The 25,953-nt window shown below is 38.4% G+C and overlaps 1 protein-coding gene across 1 annotated transcript in view; it reads left to right on the forward strand.

The window, feature by feature from the left end:
- Positions 1-10,991: 10,991 nt before the first annotated feature.
- Positions 10,992-25,953, forward strand: part of LOC114570770 (putative cytochrome P450 120) — an 84,893-nt gene continuing 69,931 nt past the window's right edge. Inside the window, exons 1-2 of the mRNA XM_028601315.1 lie at positions 10,992-11,071; positions 14,418-14,535. The gene's annotated coding sequence lies outside the window, so the exon portion shown is untranslated. The remainder of the gene's footprint in view (positions 11,072-14,417; positions 14,536-25,953) is intronic.

The raw sequence follows: 25,953 nt of genomic DNA on the forward strand, positions 1-25,953 counted from the left end.
CCTGCTTCCTTCTGCAAAGCATGATGGGAGCAGCAACCCCCCTCCCCCCCCGAATGAAGCCCAGCAGAGGGGGAGGGGAGAGAGGAGATGGAAGGAGTGAGGGAGGGAGGGAGGGAGGAAGGGATTGTTGCCAGTGGATGATGGTTACCACGGTGACTAAAGTCAAGCCATTTTAAACAATGATAATGGTTATTACTACTACTCATTTATATGCTGCATGTTAATCTTCATTTTATCGCTGCTAAATTAAGTCACTGATTGATGCTGCTTTCCAGGCTCATCATAAATAAGGGATTTGGGCAGACACAATGAGTTTAGTACTGCCAATTTTTTTTTAAAGTAGAAAAAACATGCAAGGGCAAGGAATGCTTAATGCTAAATGCATCTTGATCATAATAACAAAGTTTAAAGATGATTAATTGATCGTCTCACAGTTTGACCCTCAGCTTCCTGGTGAGTTTTATGGTGGATGCCCGAGGAGGCACAAAATTGACAGCATAAGCCCAGGATTATCAAACTTCACTATCTCACATTTCTTTTAAAGGGTATGTCTTGTGACATTTAGCGTTTTTATATTTCATTTCATACAGATTATTTAGCTCCCTTCCAGACATGCTAGCATGACAGGTTGGTACCGATGGGTTCCTTAGCAATATTGTCACTCTATCTCCTGCTATAGCCACCGAAAGACAATAAGCTGGCTGGGCCGTCAGAGTGGCAAAGGGTTAAAGCATTACATTTTCACATTTTATACAGATATTACATATTTCAAGTATCTTTGGATGTAGCAGGTTGAGCTATTAGGTAAACAACCAGTGAAAACATGAAAGTTGAATTTGACAGACCTTCTCCAACCAGATAGGACCTTTGAAACCCAAAGTTACTTCCTGATAAGCCCTTGACATGCCACCAATTAACCTTCTCTTCTCGCCCATCATTTCTCAAGGATTACAAGGGTCCTTGAGCAGACACTGAACAATAGAACATCCATTGACCCCTTGACATGTCTGTTTAGGAAGGTAAATGTTTAAGAAGAATTCACACAAAAAGTCACATACACAACTTTACTTAACTTTGACCAACTCTAACAAAGTTATATACTTGGTTTTTAATGCTTGAGTGAGGTTATAGGCCTATATTTTAAAACTCACAGGCTCTTTAAAATATACTTGTCATCTTTCTCAGAAATGTTTGTCCATGCTTGCAACCTACTCCTGTGCTCTTTTCCGTGGAGATGCAGTTATTATGTGATGACTTAGAGTAATAATTATGTTTTTCTTGAAAAATGACAGTCATCATGAAGAAATGGTAATGCTTGCTGTTTGCTGATTAACCAGGTAAATATCAAATTGTAACAAAAAAAACAAGGTTATTTGGTTTCCTAGACAAAAGAAATAGGTTGGTTTCTCTGACTCAATCCTTTTACTGTATAACTCAGGATGTTTTGGGCTTGAGTCAAATGTTTTTAACAGTTTATCAGCAATGAGCAGCTTCAATAAAGGGCGTTACAAAAAAAAATAAATCTGAAAACACTAAACAAAAATATCAGAAAATCTTTCTGTCATTTTTTCTTTCATTCGATCTATTTTAACGTGCAGCTGTAGAAGTTCCTCTTTTTAATCATTTCACTTGATTGTTCATTGATTGCACCTGTGCCAGTTACATTTAAGTGATCTGAAACCAGGAATCTGTAAGCAGAGATGAACGCCTGAGGACTGAATTGTTTGCCCTTATGTGTAAATAATTGGTGCACTAATAATACACTAAAAAGTGTTTGCCATCTCTTTTTTTGAGTGGACAACCTTCAAAGTTTTTAACAGTAAAAGGATTAGGTGTAAAAATAGTAAAAAATCTGCTAGCGTTTGTATTTGTGTTGAACTGTCTCAGCCAGCGTATTCAAGGGTAAGGAATGCTAAATGCATCTTGATCATAATAACAATGTTTAAAGATGATTAATTGACCATGTATCATCGTCTCAGAGTTTGACCCTCAGCTTCCTGGTGAGTTTCATGGTGGATGCCTGAGGAGGCACCAAATCAACAGCATAAGCCCAGAATTATCAAACTTCAATATCTCACATTTCTTTTAAAGTTTTAATGTCTGGTGATATTCTTTAGCGTTCTAATTATTAACAAATATCAGAGAGTATAAAAGGTATGTTCTGTATGTCACTCAGGAATGTCATTTGATTGATGGTTGACAGGTCAAGAGGTCACAACCTGTCAAAAAGTTGACTGATGGTCAACAGGTGTTTCTGACGCAATAACAATCACTCTACTGGAAATTCCGTTGGCCAGAGAAAGGGGGGTGAGGGAGACAGGAAATAGATGGGTAGAGTTTAACTACTGTAGCAACCGGGGAGAATTAAATTAAATATCTTTATCAGTATTTGATACATTTAACCGCCTCATATAAAAGAGAACAAGAAATCGTGAATGTTTAAGACACAGCTAACCAATGAGAGAAGAAGGGGTGATGATTGTTATTGGACAGTGTGGGTGCATTCAATGTCTTTTAGTAATATAGGAATGAACCGCAGGTTGTCACAAAAAAAAAAATGGTGCCTCTGAAGTGTGTGAAATAAAAGTGTGAACTATTTAAGCTTATATGCCACAAAATTGTCCATAAAATGTCCTTAAACAGTAATAAAGAGATGGCAAACGATTGCGTACTTAGTCCAACAACGCTTATTATCATTATTATATGAAATGGAACAAAAAGATTGCTTGGGGCAAGATAACTTAGCTCAAATCAGGCATTCAATTTTGTAAAAAATGTTGATTGTATGTCTGTGCATGCTTAGCTCTGGTCCGTATGTCTGGCTCACAGTGTCCTCTGCCCTCCTGCGTCCTCAGCTGCTCTGTACTCATCTGGCTGTGCCTGCTTCGTTCTGGCCCGGGGATCCGTGTTCACACCCTTTTTTCCCACCACAACTCTTTTTTTCCCCACGTCCAAACCACGCCCCTTTTCCCACCACACCCCTTTTCCCCACGCCCAAACACTGAACCGGAAATTGCGTTTTCAATTCAAATGAGCGAACCAGTGAGAAGTAAAAAACAAAAAACATTCCCTGTACCATAAATATGGTAATTTTCATCAGATCACACAAAATAACAAATGGCATTTGAACACATAACATTCATTGTGACTACTTTCTTTGAATTTTGAGTGATTTATTCAACTTAGTCACACTTTTTTAGTTTACGGTTAATATGACTGCCATTGGAAATTAATGGGAAAGAGTATAATATTCATCCATACACACACTCCTACAACTTTCCTGCACTTATGTGCCATTTTACACATGAAACACACACACACACACACACACACACACACACACACACACACACACAGACACACACACACACACAAAGTTCACGTTGTCAGTACATGTTGTCATGTTGCCACTAATGTTCGCACACACATGCATATGAATTCTAATTTGTGAATACAAAAATGATTTTGTATCATTTTAATGTAACTAGCAGAAACAGATTTGTATCGATTGACATTGACAATTCACAATGACAAACATTGACATTCACTTAAAAGATTGGTTGTGTTTAATGTGGTGAAAGATGCCGAATGCCTTAGTTTGAATTTGAGTATACAAAAACATTTGCTAAAATTACCCACCAGTTGTTGATGGAATGCACAATGCAACATTCAACTTTCCCTTCTGTGACATGCTGCCGGAGTGATATAGAACCAGCAGATGGGTTGTCTAGCTTTAACCATGCAACTTTCATAGTTTATAAGTGTAGACAGGCCCAGAAAGTCAGCTAAGTGTAGACGGACATGCATGCTAGAGCAACGGTCAAGGCATCAGTTCTGCCGTATGACACAGAGTACCTTTTTAGATCATTTAGTTTTTCATGTTAGGTCTATATAAGGAGTTAAAAGTTCTAACATGAAGTAAGTATAAAAGTAAGTAGTACTACCTTGCATTTTACCCTGTTCGAATGCTATCTGCATTTCAACCTGAGCTCAATTATTTATAATAATAATTAATTATACAAAATATATCATACAGGAATGAGTGCAACTGACAACTTGGTCTTAATATTTGATGTCCTGTTCAGAGAATGACCGACAAATTATATATCACATGAGCAGAAACTAAGAATTTAAGACCACAACTTTTATCCTGTAACAGTATCACTGAAAAGACCCTGAAGGGTGTTGAAACAGCAACTATGATTACATCAAAACTCTGACTCAAACAAGGTTCTTATTATTTACTAGAAAAGAGAGGTTTAAAGAAAACTATAAGAGATTGTTAAAAAATAAAAAAATATGGGAAACTTGTCCCTCCAAGCGAACTACTATTTTATTTTTGAATTGGTATATCCAAATGTGATATTGTTTGACTTTGTATTTCTATTATTGTTATACAATGTTCTGTTAATTTTGTTTGATAGATTATTTTAATTGTCTTTTTCTATCTACAACATCTATCAATGTTGGAAGATCTCGAGTAGCCTAGTTTCTCCCTTTGACAGAGCAAGGGACCTCTAGCCAGTTGTCACAGCTGAGGTCAAAGGTCAACCTCTGCTCTGCAGCACTACACACACACACACACACACACACACACAAAAATTGTAGGGTATATCCATATCTATATTGTATCTAATTAGAAATGCAAAGTACCACTTATTAAACAAGAACAAGAAAATATATGAATGGATTTAAACACTTAGTATAATTGCCTTTTTAGTTTATCTTAATCCATAAGGGATGCTGGAAAGGAAAAAGCAATCCACCACGGTGAAAGAAACAAAAAAAAAGGTCTGTAGAAGTGTCTTTGCATTCGTGACTGACAGAATTAACTTTTGACCTCTAACAGACTCCCAACATCTGATCCTAACACCACTGCCAAGTAATGCACTTTGTTAGTCGCCGTATTCAAAATATGACATAGACGTCACATCTTGACAAGTTGGTGTGGAATGTTTTGTTTGGTTTATTTGAAAAGTAAATCTGCTTGATTTCAAGGCGTGGATGGTGTTTACATGATCTGTAAAAAAGTCTCCTAAATATGTGTCAATTTAATTGATAACGTACATTGAGAACATATCTACAGTAGCTTAAGTTGGCTGACATTTTGTTATCACGAACAGCTGGCTCGTTTTTAAAGATAATAAACTGGGCAAAACAACAGCACTACTTTATTTAAACAACTATGTGAAGAGCAAGACAATACGATACAAGATTCAAGTTACAAACATAAGAATATAGTGACTGATTGAGTTTTTTTTTTAACTCACACCAACAACAAAGTAACTTTGCATTTAACTGTAGTGTATTATTGTTATTGTAGTGTTCTTTTTCCTGTCTTTCTTCTCAGTTAGAACAACAACCTTGCATGTGTATGTTAATTTACAGCACTAGGCTTCCTATTTTGCTCACATACTTTATTTAACTCAACACTATATGACCATATAAAGAAAACATAAAACGGATAAAGACAAACTGTCACAGCGTCTGTGTGACTGTGTGTGACTGTGTCTATGCTCAGGAAACTGTGATCTTTGACCTTAGCTGTGGCAACTGGAGATGCTGTGTAACAGATTTTTAACTGAACATACTGTATGGTGACGTTTGCGTGCCTGTTGACCATTCACGCCTATTAGTGTTACCCTTTCCTCCCACCCCTACCCGTGGCTTGCTTGACTAACAGACTGAAACCAATGGACCTTAAATCACGGTTTGAGATAGGACTAAAATCCGCCATTTATTATTTATTTTAGTCCCATTACCTATTTTATCATTTTGCATAAATTGTTATTAATATATCGTGGTCCTTTTCCTGTCAGTGGAGAACAAATTGCTGGTATAACCTCATATTTTGCTGTGTGTGTGTGTGTGTGTGTGTGTGTGTGTGTGTGTGTGTGTGTGTGTGTGTGTGTGTGTGTGTGTGTGTGTGTGTGTCTTTTTGCTATCTTTTTGTTCCATTTCATATAATAATGATAATAAGCGTTTTTGGACTAAGTACGCAATCATTTGCCATCTCTCTATTACTGTTTAAGGACATTTTATGGACAATATTTTCGTGGCATATCAGCTTAAATAGTTCACACTTTTATTTCACACACTTCAGAGGCACTTTTTTTTTTTTTTGTGACAACCTGCGGTTCATTCCTATATTACTAAAAGACATTGAATGCACCCACACTGTCCAATAACAATCATCACCCCTTCTTCTCTCATTGGTTAGCTGTGTCTTAAACATTCACCATTTCTTGTTCTTTCAGTAATATGAGGGGGTTAAATGTATCAAATACTGATAAAGATATTTAATTTAATTCTCCCCGGTTGCTAGAGTAGTTAAACTTTACCCATCTATTGACTGTTCCCCCCCCCTTTCTCTAGCCAACGGAATTTCCGGTAGAGTGACCGTTATTGCGTCAGAAACAGGTTGTGACCTCTTGACCTGTCGACCATCAATCAAATGACATTCCTGAGTGACAGAACATACCTTTTATACTCTCTAATATCATACAATTACAACAAGTATTGTATGTGTATCCAAGGCCTGATATAACATTATCCATTATCTAAAAAAAACTATTAAAAACACAGAAATGAGCCCCACTGTTAAACTGGGTGACATGTGTTTTCATAATGATAAACATGGGTCTTGTAGTTTATTTTGAGTCAATGCAACATTTAGTCCTGCTGCCAGAAATTCTCACTAAAACACCTAATGCATATAAATCTGCCAATAAAAATAGTCTCTAAATAAATAAAAGTTTCCTTTTGTCTGAGTAAGATTTGCTAAAAACTAGTGCCCAGCTGATGCAGGGAATTATTGAGCCTATTTTAAAAATGTTTACTTTAAATTCCTGACTTGATTTTAAAGACTTGTGTCTTTAGGAGGAACCAATGGGCTTGAGGCTGAGAAATACAGATTTTCAGATTCAAGATGGAGTTGAGAACTGGTTAATTCCATAGACTTTAAAAATAGAGGATGTAGAGTCAGTGATGTCACCCATTGGTTAGTGAAATGCTGTTTTGAAGCCTCAAGTTTGGCAGTATGGCCGTCGGCATCTTATTTTGTTGAAACCAGACATGATGATTTTTGATAAGACGGTGGAGCTGGGGAGGATGACACGGCCAAGCCAGTGTTATTTAGTGTTGCAATGGCGCTGTGCTGAGCTAAACGCTAAAGAGGGAAAGTTGTGGATTTTTAACCCTTTTGAAGCAAGTCATCCAGTGGAGATTTACCGGCGGGTAAACACGGACCTCCGGGTCGTAGGGTGAGTGACTCATAGTGAGTGGCAAACCAACAGATCACGCCACAGAACACTCCACTCTGCATTTTCCCTCAGTTATATGAAGTGTTTTATTGTCTTTTAACTGTTTGTTTTGATTTTTGGGCCAACAACATTACAGTTCTGGTTCACTCTCACAGCTCTCACAACTTTTCATTTAACACAATGACCGTTTTTTAGAAAGTTTTCACTAAATTGAAATAGTTACTATGGCAATCAAAAATCATACAATTGGTCTCATTAAATTCACAAGAGTCTCAGCTTTCGGGTCATACCCAATTTATGCAACTCCAAGACCCCAGAATAAAGAAATATTCCAACACACCATTTAAGAATAGGCGAACACATTATACTGCATGGTTATTGCCCAAACTGCACAGGGTTAGCATGAAGTGGGCCTGTAAAGGGAAGAGTCGTGGCTATATAAAACCAATTTTCAAGGGACTCCTTTCAAAATGGCCATCCAAGTTTTTCCCTCGCCAAAATTTTGCCTAACTTTGGAGCGTTATTTAGCCTCCTTCCAGACATGCTAGCATGTTGGTGGGAACCAATGGGTTCCTTAGCAATATTGTCACTCTATCTCCTGCTATAGCCACCGAAAAACAAAAGCTGGCTGGGCCGTTAAGGGTTAAAGCATTACATTTTCACATTTCATACAGATATTACATATTTCAAGTATCTTTGGATGTAGCAGGTTGAGCTATTAGGTAAACAACCCGTGAAAACATGAAAGCTGAATTTGATTCTCCAACCAGATAGGACCTTTGAAACCCAAAGTTACTTCCTGATAAGCCCTTGACATGCCACCAATTAACCTTCTCTTCTCGCCCATCATTTCTCAAGGATTACAAGGGTCCTTGAGCAAACACTGAACAATAGAACATCCATTGACCCCTTGACATGTCTGTTTAGGAAGGTAAATGTTTTGGAAGAATTTAGCTGTAACACAGGAAAAGTTTTTAGTGCTTGAGTGAGGTTATAGGCCTATATTTTAAAACTCACAGGCTCTTTAAAATATACTTGTCATCTTTCTCAGAAATGTGCATGCTTGCAACCTACTCCTTTGCTCTTTTCCAGGAAGATGCAGTTATTATGTGATGACTTAGAGTAATAATTATGTTTTTCTTGAAAATGACAGTTAGCATGAAGAAATGGTAATGTTTGCTGTTTGCTGATTAACCAGGTAAATATCAAATTGTAACTAAAAAGAAGTTCATTTGGTTTCATAGACAAAAAAAAATAGGTTGGTTTCTTTGACTCAACCCTCTTAACTCAGGATTTTTTGGGCTTAAGCCAGATGTTTTTAACACCTTATCAGCAATGAGCAATTTCAATAAAGGGCATAAAAAAAATAAAATCTGAAAACACTAAACGAAAACATCAGAAACTCTTTCTTTCATTCTTTCTTTCTATTTTAACGTGCAGCTGTAGAAGTTCCTCTTTCTAATCAATTTACTTGAATGCTCATTGATTGACAGTTACATTTAAATGATGGGAAACCAGAAATCTGTAAGCAGAGATGAAATGTTTGCCCTTATGTGTAAATAATTGGTGCACTAATAATACACTTTTTTTAAAGGCTGTTTGCCATCTCTTTTTTTATAACTTTTTTAAAAAAAGTTATAAAACAATGCTACAAAAAAAGCAAAACGTTCATGACAGTTTAGGTTTTGTACAAGCATAATGTTTTGCACAAATGTAACATGTCCAAGTTGGCCTTAAATAGGCTTTTCTCAAAATGTAGGAAAAGCAAAGGTGTTACTGATTACATTAATGGCTCTGTTCTATTTGTGTGTCCTAGTAAGTCGTGACCAGTGTTGGTTAGTTACAGTTACAAATTACTTCTCCCAAAAAGTAATGGAGTTAGTAACTCAGTTACCACATTGTAAAAGTAATTAGTTACTCAGCAAAGTAACTGTGACGTTATTTTTTATGTTCTATAACGCTATTGCGTTCTATAACATTAACTGATTGATGTGGTCACCTGTTGCTGACCCGAAAAATGGAGCGTTGCTTGTTTTACCAGAGTGGCTCTGTCTCCTTCGCTGGAGCTCACGCTCGCTGCATTTGGGCTTGGGGTTGGGTTAGCAGCAGCAACAAGTGTCGTGTTAGCATGTGTTGATGTGAGGGGCTTCATAAAGATTCGAGTTGCTTGAGGCAGACGTGGATAAAGTCTTTTTTCCTGGGCATATCGTGCATGTTCCATAAATATTCTTGCCTTTAATGTCAGCGAGAAGTAGTGCCGGTGTTGTGCCGAAAAAAGACTGCCTGCCGAAATACGACTGCCCCCCCCCCCTAACTCAGGACAGCAACGTCTGACAATCACACAATTGGCTTCTGTATTTTTTTCAAACTTTTCAGGACTTTTAGTAGACCTCAGTCACATTTCTTACATTTACATTATTAGGCCTACATTTTATATACAGAACACACACACAAAGCGACGCACTGGTCTGCTCCAGAGCTCCGTGAGTTTGAGCCTGAACCATGTAGACTGTTAACGTCACGGCAACACGGGAACTTAAACTTTGTGTTGCTTAAAACAACTAGGCTAATGACATTCGGGGCTACAATAAAAACATTTGGGGCTGAAGCCCTTCAAAAGTGACCTGGTTAATATTGGTGCACATAACTATTTAGACTATTCTGACCAACATTGCCCTCTAGCGGCGTGCAGTCGTATTTCGGCAGGCAGTCTTCAATACCGGTACTTCAGTTCGAGAACGCTACCTTTTGAATTTCCCTGGCTCGTCGCTGTCTTGTGTTTAGTAGTAGTTTATTATTTTTTTTTGTGTGTGTTTAGTAGTAGTCAGAGCGTGCAGTCATATGCAACGGTGTCATCATCATCCCCACCCCTGCTCTCTCTAGGCAGCTGATGTCACCCCGCGCTTCATTCAACCAAATTGTAGTAACGCGCCACTTTACATTCTCAGTAACGATAACGGCGTTGCAACGATGGGAAAAGTAATTAATTAGATTACACCGGTTACAGAAAAAAAAAACGCCGTTAGTAACGCCGTTATACTTAAACGCCGTTACTCCCAACACTAGTCGTGACAGTGAGCCAGCATGGACAACACCAGGAGGACCCTGAAACTGAAGCAGCTAAATGGAATTCAGTCATCAACAATTTTATTATTTACAGCTGTGCTTTTTCTACCGTGCCATGTCAAACTGTGTAGTGTGGGAAAAAAGCGTCTCCACAATATAACAACCTGAACGCACCCGTGGAGGAGTTCAACAGCAAAAAACTATTTTAGTAGTATTGTAGCTACATCTAGTGGCAGCGAGGAGATAAACAGGTAGGATGTAAGAACTGACTTTACAGAAACTGCTAGTGCTTTCTCTTATCTCTGCAGTCTGACAACTGAACACACACATTGGCAACCCACTTAATGTCAGGACTGTGTGATAATTACATTATTCATACACAGGCGTACTTCATACAGGATGGTTACACAAGCAAGTTGTGGGTCTCAGTGCTCTCTAACATTTGCCAGTTAGTCTCCATCCTTTTATTTTCTCTTTTAAAACTGAAAAATAAACACTTCTGATAAAACATTAATCCCACCGAATATGTCCCTAGTGTCGAAGTTTGTATTAACGTGTAGAATGGGCTCATAGTTGCCCCTTGTGGCCACACACTACAACTATAGTTCTCAATTACTGTCAAGTACCAGTGGGTGTTTTGGGCCCTCTGGCCTCAGGGGGGAGTAATGAGGCCATTACTTGGCGCACCACAATAAGGTGAAGAAGACATCGACAGCACTAGAAATTGGACAAACGGCACAAAGGTGAAATGTATGCTTTACCAAAAGTGTTTTCAAACCGTATTTTGGGGTTTTACAAGAGAGAAGACTTCAGGGATAGGGACTAACTGGTTGGTCTAGAAAATGTACGTCTGGTTTACCTTCCCCACCTCTAATGAAGAGCAGCTCATAGCTGCTTCCCTCACCTTTTGTATGGGAGCCATCCTGAACCTGCTATACTTTAGGCTCAGGGTTACTGCTTTGTGTTGAGGCTGACCTCTTACCTCCACATGAGTAAGGGCTAAATCCCCTGAAAGAGTTTATTTAAAAAATCACATTTTAAATCCTGGAGCAAATAGTTTTTTTTATTGTTATGTTAGAAAAGCAGATTAGGCTCGATTCACACAGGTAGGCCTACAAAAACTAACGTGACTAATTTGTGCAATGAGAAGCCTTGAGATCTTCATGATGTATTTTTTTTATTTTTTTTATTTTATTTTTATAATATGTAAGCCCAGGGAGATCAGTTTTGAGAGGCCTCACAGAATAATGAATTCCTCCTCTGGATTTACACTGATTGGTTAATGGCCAGCAGCAGCATCAATTAAACGAGCAAATCAGCTCAAAGATTGTTTTCAGCAGCGGAGGGAATGATTGGGAATAATTGTGTTTGCTGTTACCAAATAGGCCTGCCACCGCCAACCGTAATAAAGGCTTGTTAAAATGTGTTTCAGGTCCACATGTAATAGCCTAATATTAGTCTGTGCTTGATGCTCTGATGTTATGTGTAAATCATCAACAAAAGGTGTGCAAAGGCTAAAATAGTTGTCCACCTGCCTTAAATGGGGGGAAATGTATTTGCTTAAAGGTCCCATGTCATGGAAATGTCACTTTGTGAGTTTTTTTAACATTAATGAGTCCCCCCTAAACTGAGCCCTGGGTATCATGCTCTGCCTTTGAGAAAATGAAAGCTCAGATGGGCCGATCTGGAATCTTCTCCTTATGAGGTCATAAGGAGCAAGGTTGCCCACCCAGAGAATTTGGCCCACCCATGAGAGAGAGACATCATGGCTTTCAAACGAGAAAAGTGGCAGTTGGTCAAGGCCACACCTCCACCCTCCACCTTACCCCCCCCTCTCTCCTCCTCAATAGCTACAAACACAGAAATGGCACATCCTAAGCTCATTGTGAGACTGGCTCTAGTGGCTGTAGTTCTGTACCAAGGCTGAATTTCAGGAAAGAGACTTCAGATACAGTAGTAGGGGACCACTAAGGTCTATATAAAAGCATACCTTTACACCTTTAAATAATCTGTTGGCAAGATTTGACTAATTACCACATTTGACTGGTGCTGGGCATTGGTTCCCTCTCCAGGGCGTCTCAAAGTGAATTTTTCAATTTCAATTCAATTTTATTTATAGTATCAAATCATAACAGAGTTATCTCGAGACACTTTAAGGTAGGTCTAGACCACACTTTGTAATTTCCAAAGCCCCAACAATTTTGCGGGTACGTATGTAGGGAAGGACTCTGTGCTAAGCCAACCACCGATGGAGACACATGCAGTTAAAGAACTAGGCTACTGTCAAACAAAGCATGCCCACTGACAATCTCCTGTAGAAGGAAGACACTGTTCACAAAGAATTCAATACTTACAAAGTATTTTAACTGTATTGTATCTGGAAAAAAACTTTACTTTAATACTATTTTTAAAATAGTTTTTTCTGGGAGCTTTAGATGCCATAAAATAAGAGTCAAGAATCAAGACTGTTGTAGAGCTCCACTATACAGGTACAATGCAGAATGTTTTGTAATAAATAAATACATTAATGCAGGTTTAAAGAGCCATAACTACACTACTCTACCGACTCTGAACTCATGTCAGGATTTGGATAAATTTGCATGGTTCAAAAGACTTGCCACATTTTAAAGAGCTGACATTAATCAATTTACACCAACTCACTGTCAAATTCTCTGTTTATTCGTCATCTCCATTGCGCACAATAAAGATGAAATACAGGGCACAGTGAACTATTAAAAGTTGTCACATTGTAACAAGACATTCATTCAGCTCGTCATCTTTGAAGCTAGACTTTAAGGTTGTGCATTGAAAATAAAAAGGAGAGATGATGAGTTAACCTTTGTTTTCTGAGGTGGAAATGCATAAAGAAATTTAAATGTAAATAATGATGACAGAATGTGGGCGGCTGAGATGGTATCACACCTCTCTGTGTCAATCTCCTGAACGTGTTGTGATAAACAGACAGAGAGAGACAGATGGAGTTCAGATATGTAAACTGAGCATCAAACATCGGAGGAGAGTTAACTCCTGTGTAAGAGAGGCATTTTTAATTGAAATGGCTCTGAGTAATTGTGAACAGGTCACTAGTACTGCCAACCCCACTAAGAAAAACAGCCGACTCTGAAGCTCCATACTGATTTTAGCTGTATTTAATTGCTTTTGGCCACTTTTCAATTATTTTGTTTTTTCCGAGCCCTGGCTCTCACAGGCCTCCTATGTAGCCTACTGTAGGAGGCTGATGCAAGCAAACTAGCTCATACATGCTGAGAATATGCTTAATGCCCAACACAAAAGGGCAGAGAGAGAGCCAAAATGGAGCCAAAACAAACGGCTGATAATGAAAATAGACACCAAATCAAAGCTTAACAAGAGTGAATATTGATCTCTAGTGGTAAAAAAAATCACTTAATGGCACTTTAAAACACAGTCCAACAATCAGCCAACTCAACACGTGGACGAAGTCTCTAATGCGTCATTTGAGTGAAATCAGACCTTAATATTCACCTTGGCCTGAATATGCTTATCAAGTCTAATGAGGAAAATATTCATATTATTTACCATTTTCTGCATTTAAAGGTCCCATATTATTCTTTTTGTAGGTTCATTCTTGTATTTTGGATTTCTACTAGTCCTAGAACATGTTTACATGCTTTTTCTCAAACTTTCTGTCTTAATATAACTGTAATCACCCTCTGTCTGAAATGCTCCGTTTTGGTGCCTGTCTCTGTAAACCCCCTTCCAAAAAGCCCAGTCTGCTCTGATTGGCTTGCGAGAGACAAAAGGCACATATTTGCAAAGGTAGTTCTCAAGTCGTGGTGGAGTTACTCAGATGGGTGGCGGTATATTAATGAGCTGATATGTAAATTTAAAGAAATTGTGCTCATTTCACAAATGTTTAATCAGACCAAACTGTTTTTTTTGTTTTGTTTTTTTTTAGATTCCTCAAGCTTTTACTTGTTGTGATACATTTGTGGCAGTATGACTGTTTGGATGCATATGCACTGTCAGTGCTTTAAAACCATGTATTATTTATTTACAAAAAAAGTCAAGAGTAAATTCCTACGTATGTCTCAATGTTGCCCCTTGCAGGAAGAAGGATTTCAACACTAGCCATTAAGCTTTCCACCTTGCTGCGATGATGTAGAGCTTCACTACCAAGCCAACACAACACCACTGTGGACACATTCAAAACTTTCAACCCACAGAGGTAAGTGCAACAATATTTGATGTGCCATGAAAGGTTTAGGCAAGTGTTTCATAACAATGGTCAACAAACCGTTTTTATGATGCTGTATTTCATCACAAAATTGCCTTACTGTGAAGTCATTTATTTCTTTTTTACACCCCCCGGCCTTTTGTGTTTTGTTTGCAGCTATTTCAAAATGGAATATAAAATGAAGGGTAAGAATAAAAACGTCCACTTTTGACATGACATTCAACAGTTTCAGAGTGCTGTCGATGCTGGTAAAAGACAAGAATACAAACTTCTGTACAATAAACTGAACTTTAATCTAACGAGGCCTGCGGTCACCTGTGTGACCAGCTGGCAGTTAGCTCTGCTATAACTATGATGGGATGTCATCATAGAGGTTGAAAGCATAAGAGGCCTCTTACTCCAGCCCTCATGTTAGCCAGAGTTTGGCTTGTAGTCTGCTGGAGTTTTCGGAGATCTGTGGCACTGGACCGCTGACTCGATCTTCACCTCCTGTGATCCAGTTGTTCGACTGAGAAGAACAGTTCTTCACGTTTTAGAGCGAGAACCTGGAAACACATTGGCAATGTGTTTCAGCCCATGGACGCAAGTACTCTACAACTAGTATTTTAGTTCTGCACCAATATTATTATTATTATTACTATTACATGTCATTTAGCTGACGCTTTTATCCAAAGTGACTTACAATTAAGTGCGTTCAACCTTGATGGTGCAAACTCCAGACAACAAGTAGTAAGTGCAAGTACATTAGCTTTAAATAGGTAATACTACAAAGAGCCATATGAAAGTGCAGCATCAAGAAATATATATATATATCCCCCCCCCCCCTTTCTTTATCCGAGGTGTAGTTGGAAGAGATGTGTTTTAGCCTTCGGCGGAAGAAGCGCAGGTTTTCGGCCATCCTGATGTCAATAGGGAGCTCATTCCACCATTTAGGAGCCAGGACAGCAAACAGTCGGGATTTCTTTGAGTGATTAGTTCTCCCTCGCTGTGAGGGGGCAGCAAGCAGGTTGGCTGATGCAGAGTGGAGTGGGCGGGTTTGAGTATAGGGTTTTAACCATGTCCTGGATGTAAGCTGGGGCTGATCTGTTCATGGCCCTGTATGCAAGTACTAGTGTCTTGAAGCGGATGCGGGCAGCAACAGTTAACCAGTGAAGAGAGCCTCATTCGTTCCCCAAGAGTCAGATCTGACTGTCTGCACTTGATGCTAGATCAAAGTGAATATCCAGGTGAGACAACCTTCTCATGAACAGGTCAGTTACAGTTAACATTAGGCTGTTGAAATCAAAGAGGCCATGAAGTCTTCGTCCCCAAACTAAGTTGAAGGTCCCTCACATCAGATGATGATGTCACAGCTCTGTCAAGGACATCCTCATAGTTGTCCAAGAGAGTCCTAGTACTGCTCGTTGGCCAGTATCGTCTGCCCGTTGTCGCTGTAGCTTCGGTTTGGCAGAAGGGACAATCTGAAAATGAGACAGAGATTTTTTTTTTTTTGTTTTTTTTTAGCAAACTTTAATGGAGCCTAATCCTAATAGTTATGATCCTTAAATGTCCCATGTTATGCTCATTTTTAGGTTCATACTTGTATTTTGGGTTTCTACTAGAACATGTTAACATGCTTTATTGTTAAAAAAAACACTTCTTCTTTTCTCATACAGTCTGATATACCTGTATTCACCCTCTGCCTGAAAGGCTCCGTTTCAGCGTCTGTCTCTTTAAACCCACTCCTGAAAAAGTCCAGTCTGCTCTGATTGGTCAGCGTTTCTGAGTTATGAATGACTGTAACTGCACTGTAGCACCAATTTCTACCAATATATGGTATAGTTGAGAGATCCCAACCCCACGGAAGTCCTGGCGGCTCGTTGAAAGGCACCATTTCTGATTACGGGCTGTGTGCATTTCTCTGTGGATTTAGCCTTTTGATACTTTCTCCGTATTTATATAGCACCTCAACCTGCTTCATATTTAAAAAAGACATGGTATTTAATTTTTTTACAATATATTTTCTGTGATTTAACAATTTATATTTTTTTTAACATACAATTTGCAACCTGGACCAATCCCCCCTCCCCTTCGTCATCACCACCCACCCAGACAACAATCAAGAAAAGATGACACAGTAACTATAAGATTCAAGACCATTCAACAAAATATTAACAAAATAGACAATAAGCCATAAACCAAATAAACATATGTATAAGTGACAACACCATAAGCCCATCATAAACGTCTCTCCCCAGAACAAAGCTTCTAAGGAGCCCCCCCAGAAAGTTCATGTACTTTCCCCATTTTCTAGTGTAGACATCCAACCTGGCAAACCGTTTATATGACATTTTTTCAAACGCCGCCACCCTAGCCATCTCACAAACCCACTCTTAGATTGACCCTTCATTCTTCCTTCCTCTTAAAATAATCTGTCTGGCTTTCATTAAACTAGTCTGGACCCAGCTTTTTATGTGCTTATCCATCCCATTTAGGATTGACCCATCTCCCAGAACAAATAATCTCGGGCTGAATGGAACCGGGGCCTCTGCAGTCCGACATAGGTTATCATGTATCCAAAATTCCTGGACCTTTTCAAAGGACCATAGGAACTATAGTATAGGAAGTAACTGGCCGTCCTCTTGTCTTACATTTCCAACAATTTTGTGTGTATTTAAGACCAATTCTAAACCATACAAGCGATACATAATCTTGAACTGAATGAGGGGCACACTCCTATCTATATGACATAGTGTTAATATTCCTACAGATTCTGTCCCACTCCTCATCATCCAGTGTAATACTCAGATCCATTTCCCATGTCTTTTTGAGGGCTGTCCCAGCTCCATCCCCCACGTTCTGCATAAGCATAGAATAATAGCCCAGCAGCCTCATGACCTTTTCCTTATATCAACAATACTTTATCTAAACTTTCTGGTGCCTTCAGGGCTGAACAACTGGATCCAAAAATCCCCACTAACAGATGGCGAAGTTGCAAATATCTAAAAAACTGAGACCTAGGGATTCCAAATTGTTGTACCACATCCTCAGAGGGTTTCAATATGCCACCAAGCTACAGATCCCCCAGTGTGACAATTCCCTTTTCCAACCAATTCCTCCAAAAAATGGGAGATCTACTAATACATATCTTTGGATTTCGCCAAACACTTAATAGTAAGTAGTAAAGTATTTAGATATAGATCCAGTTCAAATAGCTGGGCCACTTTGGTCTAAACGACATTTAAGTGAGATTATCGGATATGTTGTTGCCTCACTATACAGTTTAACACAAAATGGGACCTTTTTTTGAGATTTTCATGGAATTGAACTCTTTTTTTTTTTTTTTTTTTTTTTGTAGCAGCCATTCCATGTATTTTCACTCTGTAATTACCTCTTTATATAGTAGTAAAAAAATCTGCCATCACATGGACTGGCACAATAAGAATAAAATAAATGCAATAAAAACAAAAGATAATAAAGTATGCTTAAAAAAAGATAAAACTAATTGGTATTGTAAGAAAAAGTGGAGCAAAAGTTAAACTCATTTCATAGCTCTACTGGAAGAAATAAGCAGAGAAGAGTTTCTGTGACAGAGTTAGTGAGAATTGAAGAGGAGGCATGGGAAATGAGTAAATAACGACTGGGAACTACTGTCGACATTCTTCTCAAAGGAGGGAGCAAAGTCCTCTGCGAAGAGGGAGTAAGAGGAGGGAGACCGGGAAAAAGCATACAAGCAGTAATAGTTTAAAAAGGCAAAAAGGACATTTTAGCATTTGTTTTTGTGGCGGCAGTTTATTTAAAGTAGTAATTCTTAGTACCTAACTTAGCAAAAAGGAAAATATTTAGCGTTTAGTGTCTGCGGTTGTCATTAGTCTGTTGACTGAGCTCAAGAAAACAGCAGAAAAATGTATTTGTTTATAATCTGATGAATGTTTGTGCATGATGTTCTGGTGGTTTTACAGCCTTGACAGATTTAGGGTTACTCCAAATGCACAGGTACTAGATATTGTGACAAAAATACAATAATCGCATATATTTTTTTTCCTGTAGAAACTGAAGTTAAGCCCTATTCGCACGGGACTAGTATTTCCTGGGGACATGTGGAATTTTGTGGAAATTTCTTAATCACATTAGGTCCCCTGGTAATACCAGTCCCATGCGAATAGGGCTTAAATATATCAGGCTAATACTGGCCTTTTACTGAAGATAAGATATTTGTCAGCAGATTGTACAGATTACAAAAAAGCTAGCTACAAAAGTATTTTGCCAGTTAGTTTAACACACACGCTCTGTGATGCCTTATCATGTCACTGTAAATACACTCTGTAGTCCCTACACATCTACTGTAAAGAGCAACTTGACACCAGTTATAATTCTTGTTCTTTCAACCAGTGGCTGAAGTTCTTGCCTTTTTCTACAAACAAAAATGAATGCCATGCTATAATCGCGTAGAAATTCTACAGTAACTTTAAAATTTGTCAAAATGAATACATTGAATTCATAGCCATAAACGGCAATTTTGTGCCAAATGCTATTGGCTTTCCACTAAGAGAATGGAGATTAATGTCAAGGTAACTTTCCAGCAGTGTGGTGTCTTTGACGCCCATGGATCAGTATCAGAAATTCAGGGAGAGTCTGAGGTCCAAATCCTCCCCATGAAAATGTAACCCTGATTCCTACAAATTACATTTATACACCACTAATTTGCATTGGCAAATATGTTTGGGAGGAAACATGTTGTTCCAATGCAGGAAGTGTTGCTTAGGGTGGATGATTGTGTGTAAAAAGCACAAGAATATGTCATCAGAGACCGGTGTTAGAGTCCTGCATCCCAGGCATGGTTTGGATTAGGATACCAAAACTCTTGCTTAAGGTCAGAAAAAAAATCTGTAGTGAATAGTCACCATGATTAAAGATGCAAGTTGGAGTTAACTTAAGTTGACTTTAAATACTCGACCAAGACCACAGTCTTTCCTTGACCTTTACGGAGTGGTTTGAGTTGTCGGGAGCGAAGACGCTGAAGCTAAATATTACCGATGCGTTCAATAAAAATGTTTCATTCTTGTGTTGTAGTAACCCTGGGCAGCACTACTTTTTTTATAAAACATACAGTAGTAGCCAATGTTTTAGGAGGGTTGAAAAATCACATATTTGAAGTCCTTTGAAGAGGATTACCGATACATAAGGTGTTGTTGAATTGCAGTAGATTGTAGATTTTTCTGTCAACCTTTCATTTGTTTGTTCATCTTATTAAAACTGCAGTACCCAACATTTTGTCAATTAGAACTTCATTACCCACAAAGCCCGCCTGTTTACATCAGTAAACTGCACACAGTGCATCAAACCAGCCAAGATTTTTCAGCTATTTCATACCTAAATTGTTTTTGCCAAAGCTCATTCACAGCTATTTAGGACACAGTTTGGTGTTTAAACTTTATTTTCACGTTTGACGTGTTTGCACGATCAAGTTACATGTCAATGTCCTGGTGTTACAGCAATTGATTGATTATTTGTTTATTGGGTAAATGAACAAGAACATACAACAAGAACAGAGCAAATCAACAAACATAACATGGGCCAGAGTTAACCTAAAGGCTGTTCTTTTAAAAAAAATCTGTGGACGGATGTTAAGATGAAATGTTACTTTCTACGAACGGTCCGCTGGGGTATGTGTAACGTAAATGTGGTCATCAGCACACTGCCAATTTTATTGGGACCGCGCTGACTTGTTCGGACATGTCAGCCCGCAGCCACTCCGCTACAAGTGGTAGCATAGCGATCTACTGTGCATGTTTGGAACGTGGACAACTAACCCTAACCAAGCGGAATGAATAAACCGAGCTACACTATAATACGTCCGTGATGTCTGCAGCTGTCTGTATGCGAGTCCGTTCCGGAGTATAATCAAGCCGTTGTGCACGCACCCTAAAAAATAATCCCGTGTATGAGCAGTTACTGAAATGGGATATGAGAAATCCTAAAATAAGTATAAGTTAGGGGTGTAACGCAAAGCTACCCTCTTTATCTGTTTACGTCCCAAAAATATCTGATAATATTCAGATTATACTGGGCGTTGTTAGAAATTGTTCTGTTCTGCATTCAGTTGTCATTTATTCTCCTCATATTTAGCTGCCAACAAAACAATATGAAAATATAAGCTTCTTCGGCCCATTAGCACGCACTTTTGAGAAGGTCCCTAACTTCAGCTCGTCCGTTGCCTGTCTTGTGTCAACAACACCCCTGCAACATCAGCTTTATTCCACACTGCACAACTAATCTGGTGAAAACGGATGAAAAGTTACTTACTTGCGATGTACACCTCTGTGGTGTTTGTTTACATTTTGGCACATCTGCATAATGGAAAGTGATGCTGCTTTGGCTTCTAGCAGTTCCTGTTCACTGTGCAGACAACAATCACCTAGATGACTCTGATACTGAAGAAAAAGTCTGAATCTGTCAATTATCAGCCAAGATCGAGATCCTGACACCACTGCAAAGAGTAAATTCTAGTCAACAACAAACTTCTGCCAGCCACAGCTCTCCTTACTGCCTTGAGGGAGATTTGGGCTTTATTGCATTTATTTTAATTAGATTGTCATGCAGAAATCCTCGAATAGAACCTCCTGCAAAGCTATGTAGTGTTTTCTCATTTTATGAGGCTAAACAAAACCCTGCTGATCCCAGAGATTTGAGCCTGCACGGCATTATGAGAAAACTACATTACCCTACTTTGTAGGGATGAAGATCAAAACAACATTAATTCAGTCATAAATAAAATTAATGCTTACATTTAGCATAATTAAATTAATGCTTTCCTTAACATCTAGGGGGCATTTTGGATTGAGTATCATCCTGCAGTTTTTGATTGACTCATATTTAAATTCACATGTACTGTTGACCAAAACACTAATATATTGCTTAAAGGCAGAGATGGGAAGTAACGAAGTACAAATACTTTGTTACTGTACTCAAGTAGATTTTTCTGATATTTTTACTTTACTTTTTATTTTTGTGCTGACTTTTTACTTTTACTCCTTACATTTTTAACATGAATATCGGTACTTTCTACTCCTTACATTTTACAAAATTGGCTCGTTACTTTAGTTTCAAATAATTTCAGTGGAGTTACCGTTATTATTTTTTGCGTCATCAATACCAAATTCAATCTAATTGGATGGGAATATATGTTGCACTTGACGCACCACTACAAGACGACTCAACAGATTCTGCAGCATTCATTCGCAGCAAATCAGGAAGATTAAAAAAGAGAAAATGGATCTGAATTCTGACAGAATCACAATTGAATTCATATCTTGCTACTCAGTCAGAACCTGGAGTCCCAGTCTTTGTCATAATAATCATATATGCGATGTTTTAGGCCTATTGGCAGACATCCATTTAAAATGTAGGCAGTGGCATATAAAGAGCCTTTTTTCCATGTCTGCTGAAGTTTCTCAGCTTGCACTCTAGTAACATTTATGTGGTCCAGGTAGCTTTGCATAAAAAATGGTTGTCATTCGCAAGGCTACTTTTACTTTTATACTTTAAGTAAATTTCCAAGCCTGTACTTTGTTACTTTTACTTGAGTAAATAAGTTAAATCAGTACTTCTACTTTTACCAGAGTATTTTTTAGCAGATGTTTTGACTACATATATTCAATGATAACACATACACATTAAATATATGTGCATATATACTGCACATAACTTCCCTCTGACTTTCAGTGCAGCAGCTTTTAACCACAAGCAGTGTAACTTTAATTTGACAAGTTTCACCTGTAGCATTCAAAAATGTAAACTTCTACACCCCATCGCCGCCCCCCATGACAGAACATTCCCACAGTAAAAAATAATGAGGGGGGAGGAGGAAGAGAGTATGGGAATTTTCCGACATTTTAATTCTAATCTTATAACATCAGTTTCATGAAGAAACCGCAGGGCAATCGCTTTGTCCAGAGATGGTTTAGTGTTTAACCCCACCAGAGTTTCCCCTTGTGTCTCCTCTAATCTGTCTAGCTTTCTGCTTTTTCACTGTGCAATTTGGGTGGAAAAAGGAAAATGTGAGAGGGGAATTTTCTTGCAATACATGTCATCTTCCATCATTTCCTTTAGTTTGAGGGCAGTGAAATGTTTTGTGAGGCTGTGTCAGCTGTCAATTATGCTCAAAATAAAAACCTGAAACCGTGAAATGGTATTTTCTCTAATGGGAATCTTCAAATATGTTTGTTTCTAATCTGACACTACAGCATAAGCAGCAGGGGTGAGGACAGCAGAGCCGTTTAAGATTTATTAAGGCAGATTTAAGATCATGACAAAACCCCATTTCTGACACTATTTATGGTCTCTATTTTTTTTTTTTTTAGCAATAGGCATTTCATATATTTACATTCAGTAATAACCCCTCTTTTAATTTAAGCTGAGTAGTGGAGTCTGCCACTCCAACCCTGGATTCGAATTGCCTTCAATCACACGTGATTCACAGGAAATGATGCATGAATAATGTGTGTAATCCAGTTTCACTGTTTGATCTCATTGATATCAGCCTACACAAACTCAGGCTGTCTGAGGGGCAGGGGCCAAAATAAATAAAAAGGGCACCAGCACACAGAACATTTTCTAGCATGTAGGGCAGTCTATATGGCACTTCTTCACGTTTTCTCTACTGGGGGGGCGACCTAGATGGCACTTTATCATGTTTTCTCCATTTAAGGGCACCCTAGGGGACAGCAAAAATGCATTTTTTCTGTGTTTTATTCAACATGAGGGCACAAAAGGCATCCCCCCCCCAGTCAACTGTTCACTGTCTCACAGTAGTATCAGAGCTGGATTAAGTTACTGCTAATTCACACCAAACATTTCCTATTTTTACTGCTTTACATTAAAAGTGTTGAACTGGCTCTTATTGTGAAACAGCCACAATAAACTCAATGTATTTCTCACAGCGCTTAGCATTTACGCTCTTTAAAATTGTGTTTACATAACAAGACATGGTCATTTTGGCTGATTTTGAGGGAGTGATGCAGTGATGGGAGTGATAGCACAGTGAGCTGTTATTTGCTTCACACCTCCAAGATAACCAACTTCACTATGTGCCGTTGTGTGGGGAAATGACTCGTGCCATGTTCAGCTTGAAATTAAATCTCAGTTTCAATCATTATAGACTGACTTCCTTATTAAAACAATGTTTGCTTGTCTGTGTTGTAAACGGATACACCAGCTGCTCTGCTGTTTTACTTTTTGACCAAAAGTGAAAAAACTGTGGCTGGATCAACACAAATCTCCTGTACTTTTAATGCTATCCAATAACTTTGATTACTTTTACGGTGTTTTATTAATTATAATTTCTTCAATCTTTCACTGGAAACATGCCATATTTCCTGAGAAGCACCCCTTCAGAAAAAATAGCCAAGTTAAAAACAGCCCAGCACATGTATTCAACTTACCCTTCACAACGGCATCTGGCGCCTTTATGCTGCCAGATTTTCTGTCATCCATCACTTTCGTTTGATCTTTGGCTGAATTCCAGTCTGACAAATTGAAGCGTTAGATCAAAACGCGCATCAAAATGCTGCATGCTTTGAGAAAAAAATCGTGGGAAAGGAGGAATTTTGGACTCCTTTATCTGATTTTAAAGGGATTTTAGTTCTTTTAGAGGAAAGAGGGGTTTTTAGCAGGCATTTCAGATGAGGTTTTTGAAACTACATTTATTGCTTTATTTGTTGTTTATGTAGTCATTTGTGTATTTTGGCCGTTTCCTCAACTCCTGTGTGTTGTCAACAGTCTTGACTGCTTCAGTACAGATTAGTACGGTTTTCTGAATGGAAATTGCTTTCCTTTTCCTTATAAATGTACTGCTCTTGCAATGATACTGTATATGGATGTTTGACAACCAAAAAATATTTTCTTTTAAATAGATTTAAAAAAAACAACATGATGCTTCATAAGCATTAACCACATTTTTTGTAATTGTGTCAAAGCTGCATTTAGTACCTGTCCATGTTTAGGATTCATGCATGCTTCAATATTATTTAAATATAAATGCTGAATGACCATGCCAAGAAATAATACATATGTACAAGGAACATAATCTAATCAATCTTTGCATCTAACATTTCAGTTACACTCGCTGCTTGCAGCCTTGCTACACCACTTCTTTAATAGCTAAAATTCCCTGTCTCCTTCTCAGTAACAAAACAACATTGCTGTCCTGTCATCTGCTCTGTAACGTGACCTCAAAACAGACAACAGATGCAGATACGGTTTGTGTTCTTTTAATTTAGCGCTAATATCTTTCGGGGACATTAAATAATCAGATTTCACTCTTATCTCCTGGCTTTGGGAGCTGAAGTAGTGAGGAGGGAGCGCTGATGGGAAGGGAAGATAAGGTGTGTTATCCCACAGGAACACTGAAGATATTACTGGAGGAGCTAGTTTTGCTCTTTTGAAGCAAACTACTTATTTGTCTCCAAAGAGGCTGTACTACTCACTCTGTATTGTGTTTCTTGTGTTATACCCCTGTAAAGCACTGTGTCACTTATGTCTGTGAAAAGTGCTTTATGAATACATTTTACTTACTTACTTACTTACTTTCTTTCTTACTTACTCACTCACTCACTGCAGGTTTCACATGTTTTAGCCCATTATTACAAACTGTGTAGCCTATACTTAACATTACCATGCATCAGGATATTGTACTTTTGGAAACTTCAGTCTGAACACAAGGAGTCACGGATAAACTGATAAAGTGCAAAATACTTTTGTTAAAATTAATAATATTTTACATCGGTCTTTACACACTCTTCAATAGTTGTGTGCACACATAAATAGAACGACGAGTACAGACTGAAGCGTTGCTTGGACAGCTCCAGCACTCGAGGGAAATTTATCGGCTAATTGGCAGTGTGAATTCATACATACTCCTTGGAATCTGGGCCAGTAAGGACTTCAGAGTTTCCAGTACAACAAAGATGTTGGACAGGTCAACTAGGACTCGAAGAATACAACTTAGGACATAAATTCCAAGTATGCTGGATCCAGTTTTTATAATGTAGGAGCACCTGAACATGTGGTCCTCAAAACAAAGCCGAGGCAGGAAGCAGAACCATTCTGATATCCATGGAGCACCCTGCCATATGCTACAGTAGTTTGATTGGTTTTTGTTTTGATGTGTTAGGTTGTGGACACTCGGCCATATTAATTATACATCAAGACCCATATTTGACTTTTACTCTATTCTACAAACTTCTATCAACAATTTCCCTTCTTTCCTCCTCCCTGAAATGAGTTTTTCTCCCGTCGGTGAATGGATATCTGCTGCCCTCATTTCAGAGACAGTTTGTTTCCAAAAACTCAAATGATTCCAAATTGAAGATACTCTTCCTGAGACCAAACCGAATGAAAACATCAAGTGGTACAACAGACCGTCGGCTC

Source organism: Perca flavescens, chromosome 16, assembly GCF_004354835.1.
Source record: "Perca flavescens isolate YP-PL-M2 chromosome 16, PFLA_1.0, whole genome shotgun sequence".
In the NCBI taxonomy this organism is placed as follows: Eukaryota; Metazoa; Chordata; class Actinopteri; order Perciformes; family Percidae; genus Perca; species Perca flavescens.